The following is a 10,346-nucleotide window of genomic DNA, read 5'->3' as shown; positions in this document are numbered from 1 at the left end:
TGGGGGGAACCATTGGCAATTTAGCACCCATATAAATGTAGAATCTGGGGCCAGGACTGTAATTTATATGCAAATGTCAAAAGGAATCTATGCTACAGAATCCCCCCTTTTGGCTGACGAAGTTCACCTGCAAACATCGTCAGACAACAGTTGTCATGATGGTCGGACAGCAGGTGGATCATGATGATCGGATGGCAGGTGGATTATGATGGCTAGATGGCAGGTGGATCCTGAAGGCCAGATGGCAGGTGGATCCGGAAGGCCGGATGGCAGGTGGATCCTGATTGTCAGATGGTAGGTGGATCAGGAAGGCCGGATGGCAGGTGGTTTCTAATTTTCCTCAGCCTTTGGATCCTCAGCTTGGGGTTTAACCTTGGTCAGGTTCAGCTGGTACTCTTCACTTGGAAGGTGGTACAGCGCCAGGTCACCGAGGTGGAGGATGGCACCTTTGGGCACTTGAATCCACATACTCTGGTTGGGCAGGCTGACATGGGTGGCAGTGTCATGCTGGTCATAGTTCAGTGTGGCGGTACGGATGGGCGTGTTGACGAGCCAATGATTTCCCACGATCTCTGCTTGCGTTTCTGTGACTTGTGAGCGAGGCTTGGCCTCAGCAGGGCAGAGTGTCTCTCTTTGCATGGGTTGTAACCATAGACTGTATAAAAACATGGACGTAGTGTCCTTGACGTCACCCGTAGGGCTAGGTGGGCATCCAGCTAGGTGGGCGGAGACGGCCGTCGCCATCTTGACAGCGCGTCACCGCTCACCGTCATATCACTCCCGGATAATCGAAGATGGGCAAAGAGGCGGGAGCTGGTTGCTGAAACCATGCCCACCTAGCTCGATGGTGGTGACAGCAGCGGCAATCCACCTGTCACTCAAGTGGCCACGCCCTTAATTATGCAGAACTTTAAGGCTTAATATAATTTAAATGGATGAGTTAAAAAAAAATTGTACCCCCCTCACAGTTGTCATGAAGGGCAAAATTAGCTATATAGACCAAAATCATTTTTTGAACCAGGCTGTAATCATGTTTTTTTCTGCTGTAAAGTTGGGCATTTTAACATGGGGAGTCTATGGGATTGCGACCCTGTGGCTTGGCCTCAGCAGGGCAGAGTGTCTCTCTTTGCATGGGTTTTAACCCGCAGATTCCTTCCGTGTTGTCTCGGAGGAAGGGCTTGCTGGGGCAGAGATAATGAATGTCATTGGTCAAGGTACACATGCGCCGGTTTGGGGCCAGGTATAACTGTGGGTTACAGTCATGGTAGGCTACCATATCTGGGGTGTGGATCCTGATGTGAGTGTAAATGTTGTCAGATTCAATGATGGGTAGATTCAGAAGAAACGCCATCTCGCTCTGCTTGGGGTCGACGTGTAGCAGGATGGATCCTCCCAAGGAGTAGGCAAGGTGGGCTTGGAGAGAGTCAGGTGGATGGGTAGTAGCAGATAATATACATGGCAAGGTGTTTGTCTTCTGTTAGCTCTGTTCTGCACATCTGCTCCTTGACCACTGGCATGACTGAAATGATGGTGACGACCTTGGAGGGTGCTGTTGACACTGTGTGGCCTGAGCTTCCTCCCAGAATCATTGAATCTGGGATGGGTCCAATTATTGGTAAAATCAATTCAAAGTCATGGAAGTCATAACTCACTAGCCGTCCCAGACGGTAGGCCTTGGGCACTCTGACATCCGTTGCCGTGCAGTTGTTAAACAGGATGTACACTGCCCGAGATGTCACTTCAACGAGGAGTGTGGCTTCCAAAGTGAGGCCCAGTTCCCCACATTCGGGTGAAGGTTGGAAGAAGCCTAGGGTGTGGCTGAGAGCTTGGCCGCTTCGCAGGTTGAGTTGAACAGCGACCCCTTTGGTGTAAGCTGGTACTACAGTCTCTTGTTCATTGATTAGCGTGCAGGCCTCAGGGATGGTTTGGCCTGACAGGAGGTTCTCATGGTTGACAGGAACTGTGGGTGGCTGTGAGGTCATTGGAGCCCATATCACTTCATTGATCATGTCCACATGAGTCCTAAGGCGAATCAGAATGTCCGCTCCAATGTAGACGTCATGCGGTGCGTCTGGACGGACCAGGAAGTAATGGGTTAGACACCTGTCATTCCACCTCAAGTTCAGGGCACAGGTGCCCTTGGCAGTCACCATAGCTGATGGGCAGGGATTCAAGGGGAATCGTGTGCGCTTGTTAGCAAAAGGAATGTTCGTTGTGTGCTGTTTGAGAGCATTGAACTGTGAGAGGCTGATGGCTGAATTGTCTGCCCACAGTGCCAGTATGGGGTCTGTTGTTGTGACATAATTCAGTTGTAAGCCCCCCTTAACCTGGGGGCCGTATGAGTCAGAGTCTTTGGCTAGCTGGAAAGTACAGAGCAGCGACCTTGAACCTCGCTCTTGGGCCGAGACGTTCCCGCGGCTGGCGGCGAGATTTTCCGTGACTTTTGTGACCTGGCAGTCTGTCTGGGGTGATCTTGGTGACTGAGGCGGCCGAGGTTCTTGCACTAGGTTCTTGACATTAAAGTGAGGTCAGCTCCAGTGTCCACCAGGGCCTCCAGTCTCACCTCATTTTCCAATGTGATGGCCAGGTAGAGTTTTTTGGCCACCCCCCTTTCGATTAGGTTCCCCAGGAGTCTTGGCACTGGGGCTTGTGTGGTGACTGGCAAGCAGTCAGAGCTGGTCTTGTGTGGCTCGTCAGGGAGGCAGACCACCAAAACCGCGCTTTCTGGTACTTTGCGGTCCAGGCTGGAGGTGTGGTGCGGGATATCTGGTTCTGTTGTTAACAGTGGATTAGCAGTGATCTGTTTGGGAGGTTAATTTTGAGCGGACTCTGAGTGGGCGTTGGGGTCAGATTAGTGCTGGGTGGTATACCGGTTCATACCGAATACCGGTGTTTATTTTTGTTATGATGGTCATACCGCCCAGCACTAGGTCAGATCTCAGGCTTAGTCATAACTGATCTGACTCATCCCTTTTGTCTCCCTTGTGGTGCTTTTTCTGGAGGAGTTCCTTTAAAAGTCTCATGATCTCTGTTGAATCAGATGTAGCTTCCTGGTTCTGTTCTGCTGATGGTTTGTATTTGGGCTTGTCCAGGGCATGTTGAGAGGGGTTCTGCTGCTGGCAGTCCGAGCTCGATGCTTGTGTCGGTGAGTGTCGGTTCCCCTTGGGCCGTCTCTTGGCTTCCCATGTGGCTCCACCCCTTCGGTTGAGGGGTGGTTGTGACCTGTCCCAGGATCTCGCGGGGCGCCCAGTCTGGTGCTTAGGACGGGCACCACCATGGCCACGCTGCTCTCTGCTGGCTGGGAAGGATCTTGACATGTGTTGACAGGTTTGTCACTGTGGCTTGGCTCGGCGCCCTCTAGAGCTCTGAACTCTGATTAGTGACACGATAGATTGTGGGTGTTTTTCCTGTCTTTTCAGATGCAGTCCTTTGTTTGGCATAGGCCTTATGGGCCAAATCTCGCAGCTGTTGGGTGGACATCGTCCATGGGCAAGCCAGAACCCCCAAGTGGTGACTCATTCTTGGGTGCAGATTCCGGGGGAACAGAGTTTTGAAGTTGAAATCATCTTCCATTCCTGGCTCGTTCCGTGCTCCAAAGTAGGCCTGTCTAAGCCTGTTGTAGTAGGCCTGCGTGGTTTCCTGTCTGCCCTGTTTAAGGTCCATGGCAGTAATCAGTCCTTGCTCTGACTCTGGGTCAGAGAACTCCTTAATCAAAGCCTGCTGCAGTTGCTGGTAATCCACTTTGACTGTTTCTGGCTGCCGGTCTAGAAAGCTCCGCACCTCACGGCTGGAGGTGATCCTGAGCAGATAGAGTCGGTCTCGTGTGGTAACATTGGCAACTGTTTGCACGTGAAAGTCAATGTCTTTTATGTAGGCGTGCACGTCATGGCCTCCTGCAGGGTTTGGAGTGAAAGTGGGAATATTTCTGGCCAGCTTATCCAATTCTTTAGGTGACACATCGTGACTGGACTTTGGAAAGGCTCCCACCCCCTTGCTGCTGCTGGGGGTTCTGGGATGCTGGCAGGTGATGTCTTGAGCAGTGGGCTCTCACCCCCCTTTCTTACTGGGAATTCTTGACTAGGAGGTATCAGCCTACTGGTTAGGGGAAATTCTGTGGGCTGCATTTCCCTTTCAGAGTCACTTTGCAGTCTATATGCATGTTTAAGCTCTCTGTGAACAGTGTCAAGTTCTTCTTATAAATAGTCTCTTTGTTGGGCCAGGGCACTGATTTCAGCCGGCCTTCGCAGGCCTTGGCCCTAGCCTCTCTCTCTTTGAGTTCAGTCTCTGCTCTCATCAGGAGAGCCTCAGCTTGCTGGAGTTTTTCACTCAGTTCCTCTCTGGTGTCCTTTTCCCACTGCTCTCAGCATGCTGTGTTTACACGGAGATCAGTCAAGGCTTTCCGGAGTCTTTCTACTTCCTCCTGCAGCTCTGGGTCCTTTTCATCTGCCATCCTGTGCTGGTGCTGGTCCAGTTAACTTTGAGCAAGCACCAGGTTTCTCTGAGCCTCCTCAGACTGGAGCTTCAGCGCTGCTGCTTCCTGTTCCATGCGGGAGATGCTTGCTTCACCCAGCTTTGCCAGACCGAGGAGGTTGTGGGCGAGGGGCCCGAGGATCTTGGTGAGATCTTTGTGGCTGTAGTCCTGTGTCGGATCGTGTGACATCAGGGCGCTCAGGTTGTCGTCGAGCTGTTCCCAGCTCAGGTGCTGCAGGCCGCCGGCGGCTTCAGCCAGGAGGGTACCAGTTATAGCACTCAGCCAGGACTCTAGTCGATCCCAGTGGGCATCAGGGCTGGATGATCGAGACATGCTGGCTCACTGGTGAAGAGTGTATGTCTATGTATGGTCTGTTTGATGAGTACAAACAGTTAGCGGAGTTCAGTCAAAGATTCGGTCTCTAGGCAAACAAAACAGAACAAACTGGAAAACAAACAAACCAACAAATCAAAGCACAGAGAGAGATAGAGGAGAGAGCAGGTTTAAGCCTTTCACTGCTGTTAGGGGTTATGACAGGGCCTACAGAGTAGAGGGCACTGCTGGATCATAACATCTAGTGTATTGGCCTTGCTGGGATAGCAGGAGCAGGCTAATTACCTTAAAGATTGAGGAGAAACCTGATTTTGGGGTTTCGCTAGCTGGATGGGTCAGTATTCTATGGGCTAGGCTTAGTGATGGATTGAGGTGATCCAATCGGGATCCCGTGACAGCTCACTGTGATCCGCCGTGGAGACTAGAGGGGGTGCCTACCTATAGGTAAACACAAATGGCAGCTCACTGTGATCCGCCGTGGAGGCAACCGTCGCTTCACCAACTAAGCACTAGAGGGAGTGCTACCTATAGGTAAACACAAATGGCTAGAATACAGAAATTAACTTTAAATTTAAATTCAAACACTGTTTAAACTACATTTAAATAAGTGAGTGGTAAAGTGAGAGAGAAGAAGGGGAGAGAAACCTGATCAAATAATAAAAAAAGGAACAAAACAAAAAGAAAATGATAAAACTAATAAAGGATAAAGTAAAAAAGAAAAGTATACTAAAATAAAGAACTAAAACGGGAGGTACCTAGAATGGTGTGAATGATAATAATGACTAAAGGAGCAGAAGGGAAATTAAAAATAAAACAAAATTGAAATACATGGACTTAGGGAGAGAGAAGTCGACATAGCTAAGAATGCCCACAAGGTGGAGTGGGTGAGCCCCAGAGGCGGACAAAGTACTCAACTCCATTACTTGAGTGAAAGTACAGATACTGCTGGTCAAACATTACTCCATTACAAGTAAAAGTTGTAAAGACAGATTTTTACTTAAGTAAAAGTACAGAAGTACTTGCTTTTAAAAGTACTTAAGTACCAAAAGTAAATTTCCCTGTTTATGTCAATGCACTGTTTTATTATTGTTGTTTGTAATACTTACAATACTTCTGAAGCAACTTAGAATACATTACACCTGCTGAATACACTGACTAATAGAAATGTAGTGGAGTGAAAAGTACAATATTTGTCTTTCAAATGTAGTGAAGTTAAAGTCATAAGTTCCCAGAAAAAATAATACTCAAGTAAAGTAGATACTCAAAAAGTGTACTTAAGTACAATACTCAAGTAAATGTACTTAGTTACTGTCCGCCTCTGGTGAGCCCACACAAGGTAAAATCAGGAGGGTAGAGGTGGCGTTCAAGAAGTGTTAGATACTTAAACAGCCTGCCCTCTAGCGTTAATTTAAGGTACTGTGCCTCAACTCCAATCGTGCTTAAAACTGATCGCGTTTAGTGTGAGATTACAAAGTTTGAATGTGCCCCTAGACGAACATTTCTTGATCCTACACCTTCCACAGAATATATAAATACAGACAAATACATTTAGACCACTTAACTTAATGATTGCTATCGGGATGTGAAGAGACTTTCAACCAGCATAACAAAAAATGTTTCTGAAGACAATCACCTATTGCACCTTTAATTATAATTGGTTATAATTAATAATGAATATTTAGATTAGAACTTAGAATTAACTGTAGCAGAATTTATATTACAATTATTTGATCTGAACATCCACCAAGCAGACAATATAATAATTTATCAATTCTAGGAAAGATTATTTTCCTGGGCAAGAAAGAATAACTTTCCTACTTTGTGCAGTACTAGCAGTAGTTTAGCATGTAGCAAGGATCAACATTCAGTGACTCCGAATTGTGAGCAGCACACAGAGAGAATTAATTGTGAATATAAGGGATTTAATAAATGAAACTATAGCTAACACAACTAAATTAAGCAAAACACATATATACAGAATGAAGGAAAGTAAGGAAGAGAGAGAAGAGCAAAAGAATGTCAGTATTTCACATCAATTAACCACAACCTAATGAGAATCATCAAAGTGTTAGAACGAGCCGTTTTAGGGGGGCGTGGCAGAGTCTTAACTTTGATAAAGAATATCTCTTTGGTTTTGAGACTTTAGTCTTTGCAACTTCAGGGATCTTATCTATGCACAACCAGCTTGTAACACTCCAAAGAGAAAGGAAAACTTGAAATCGCATCATATGACCACTTTAAAAACTTATTAAGACGCGGAACGGCCGTATCTCTTTGCGACCACAACAAACGGGAGACTTTTCAGATGCGCACTTCAGCTTCTCCTCAGCATCACTCGTGAGTCAAACAAGCGCGGAAAAGGTGCAGGTGTTACTGTGCTCACGGCACACGCTCTTCAACTGTACGCGAATATGAGTCGCACGCTCACTTCATAAATAAACCGCACTAGATACTGAGAGCAGTGGCGCAAAAACAGGGTATGCAGTATATGCAGTGCATAGGGGCGCCCAGTGCCGGCCCGTCCAACAGGCGCTTAAGGGGAGGGCCCCGCGGCCGAGAGGTTGTCAATTAAATTTCTAGTTTGGCTTGTTCGCGATGCATCTCCGCTGCGCAGACCGATCGGCGCATGACATCAAAGACATCAAATTGGAGAGCAGACGACTCTTTTTGAATCGCTCTCGTGGTACTTTGATGTCAAAACAGAGATCGGTCTGCGCAGCACTGCTTCAAGCCGAACACGCCTTCTGACTACGTATCTATGGATGATGCATGCACCTGTTCTGTACAGTGAGACATACTGTATATGTCAAATGCACGAAAAAATCGGTCTGTGCGATCAATAAATTTGCATGGGTTTAACATGGGTCTGAGCCTATTTTCAAACCTGTTGTCCAACAAAGAGAACATTTAATTACATATTTTTGCTCCAAATTAATTTCATTACATCAGTCGAGTGTTTGATGTTACTTCCTTTTGTGAGCTGATGTTTCATATCACAGAACGGGCACAATCATTATTTTTTAGTATTCTATACAATGATAAAGGTTATGATGATTAGCATTGCATTATAAATATACTTAATTCATATAAAAAAACCTGAGATGGCTCAAAGAACAAACCATTTAGTCGCAGTCGTATGTTTATTGTCTATCTCCTCAGTTAAAACGTGTCTACTTGCCTTTAATTCAGCTATGCATAGGTATGCCTTTGTCCATATTAGGGATTTCCTGGAACAGCCTATGATTTATGACTTCTGTGAGTTTTTCACTTGTGGATTTACTGCGCGAGGGTGCCCTCCAGCTACCAGAATGAAACAGACATTGCATTACACAGACATGCATTACTCACTAATGCTCACAACACCTAATTTTGGGTAAAAATAGGAAAAATTATATTTCTAAGTTTTTCTCCAGTGTAGAGGTGTTCTCTTTCAGTGGATGCATAAGATTTCCTGACAAAAAATTAAGAAATTACTGTCAAAGATTTTTAGACATTTATATAGCCCTCCTGCATGTTAACAGGTAGCCTAATGCTGCAGTTTTCTGTAAAATATACTACTAATAATCATCATCAATAATTATTTAGTTTCATGTTTTTTTTTGTAATAACAATAATCAAAAAATGTTGTAGTCATACTGATATATAAAAACAACATTTTTGTCCAAATTGTGCAGCCCTACAATCAGGCACAACAAACTATGTGTTCTTCATCATTTTTAGCAAATAAAGAAAAAGTTCGTCTGAAAACATTTCTTGTTACGGTTCAGATTTTGTGTCCAGATTTTGGAATTCACTGGATATTGACTATCAGTATAGCTCACTTGCACTCCTATTTTTTTTTTTTTTTAAATCTGTTTAAATATTTTTACGTCTATGTTGAATATGTTACACTTAAAGCACATTTACCCTTAAATATTTAAATTGCCATTTTTTTGCTTTCTCTTAACTCATCAAATTGCTATGACAGTTTTTAAACTAGTGGGGCCCATTTTCATTATCCTGCCTAGGGCCCCACAACCCTACAGGCCGGCACTGAATACTGTGGTATACTGTGGTAAGCAAATAAAGACAATGCATGCACACATATGCTGTAATGCTTCTTTCTCAGTGACAGATAGTTGGTTTTTGCAATGTTCAGTGTAAAGATTGCCCATATGAATTTTGTTTCTTACGTATGAAATAAAATCTTATTTGCAATGCAAGAAATCGAATTCTTAATGTGTTAGAAGTTTTATGCACCTCAATACTTTAGAGCCTCAATGCACAGTAACACTAGTTAAGAGCTTCTATGAACCCTTATACTGTGTTAGTTCTTCTAACCAAATGATGCGAATGCAAAACCACATATGCTGTAAAGCATCTTTCTCAGTGAGAGATTGTTGGTTTATGTAATGTTAAACATGCCGATGCTTGCTGATAAGAAAGATGTTTCTTATTGTGTTAGAAGTTGTATGCACAAGTTATGTAAGAGCCTCAATGCGCAGCAAGACTACTTTAGAGCTTCTAGGAACACTTATACTTTGTTAGTGCTTCTAAGCAAATGAAGAGAATGTAAGCACACATATTGGTTCATACAATGTTAAAGGAACACTCCCCTATTTTTGAAAATAGGCTCATTTTCCAAACTCAAACAGTTGAGTTTTACCGTTTTCGAATCCATTCCGCCGATCTCCGGGTCTGGCGGTAGCACTTTTAGCTGTAGCTTAGCATAGATCATTGAATTCGATTAGACCGTTAGCATCTCGCTCAAAAATGACTAAAGAGTTTCGATATTTTTCTTATTTAAAACTTGACTTCTGAAGTTACATGGTGTACTAAGACCAACGGAAAATGAAAAGTTGCGATTTTCTAGACCGATATAGCTAGGAACTATGCTCTCATTCCGGCGTAATAATCAAGAAACTTTGCTGCCGTACCACGGGTGCACCAGGCGCAACGATATTACGCATCGCCTGAAAATAGTACCAGCTAGGTAACTTCCAATGAGCCTATTTTCAGGCGCTCCGTAATATCATTGGTGCCCATGGTACGGCAGCAAAGTTCTGTAAGGGAAACAGGTCAATTTAGCTCAAAGGGAATCATTTATGTTTTAATAGGGAATGGTTGCTGATTGGCTGGAAGTTCAGTAGTCGTTGAAGTGATGTCTTGGAAAGCCAGTGGTTGGGCGTTGGCTGAAGATGCGGAGTTGTGGGCTGGTTGAAGTTTTGAGGCAGTCACAGACTCGAGGTGAACTCGGAGACAAAACAACTCAGAACACGAAACTCTCAAAGGGAAAGAAACTAAATTAAAGTAGAAGAATAGAAGTAACGAGACAAGATGGTTTTCGTGGCTAAGTAGCAGCGTGCGTGCTGGCCGAAGCACGCTTGAACGGCACTCGACGAATTCACGGGCAAAAAGCATGGCTAAAAGCAATGACTAAAAGCATAGCTAAAAGCTATGACGAAAAGCATCACTAAAAGCAGTGGCTAAAAGCGATGACTAAAAGCTAGAAGCATAATTTGATGGTGTCCTGAGTATTTAAACTGGGCTTTTGGACACATCC

General features: G+C 44.8%; 1 long non-coding RNA gene across 1 annotated transcript in view; it reads left to right on the top strand.

The window, feature by feature from the left end:
• The first annotated feature begins 4,590 nt into the window (after positions 1-4,590).
• The window catches only part of LOC107756520 (uncharacterized), a 7,154-nt gene continuing 1,398 nt past the window's right edge, over positions 4,591-10,346 (top strand). The window contains exons 1-2 of the long non-coding RNA XR_001641821.1: positions 4,591-4,823; positions 5,232-5,234. This is a non-coding gene — a long non-coding RNA (uncharacterized LOC107756520). The remainder of the gene's footprint in view (positions 4,824-5,231; positions 5,235-10,346) is intronic.

This window comes from Sinocyclocheilus rhinocerous, unplaced genomic scaffold, assembly GCF_001515625.1.
Source record: "Sinocyclocheilus rhinocerous isolate Xijiao unplaced genomic scaffold, SAMN03320098_v1.1 scaffold833, whole genome shotgun sequence".
In the NCBI taxonomy this organism is placed as follows: domain Eukaryota; kingdom Metazoa; phylum Chordata; class Actinopteri; order Cypriniformes; family Cyprinidae; genus Sinocyclocheilus; species Sinocyclocheilus rhinocerous.
Note: the sequence above shows the minus strand (reverse complement) of the source record. Positions and strands in the feature narration are given on the sequence as shown.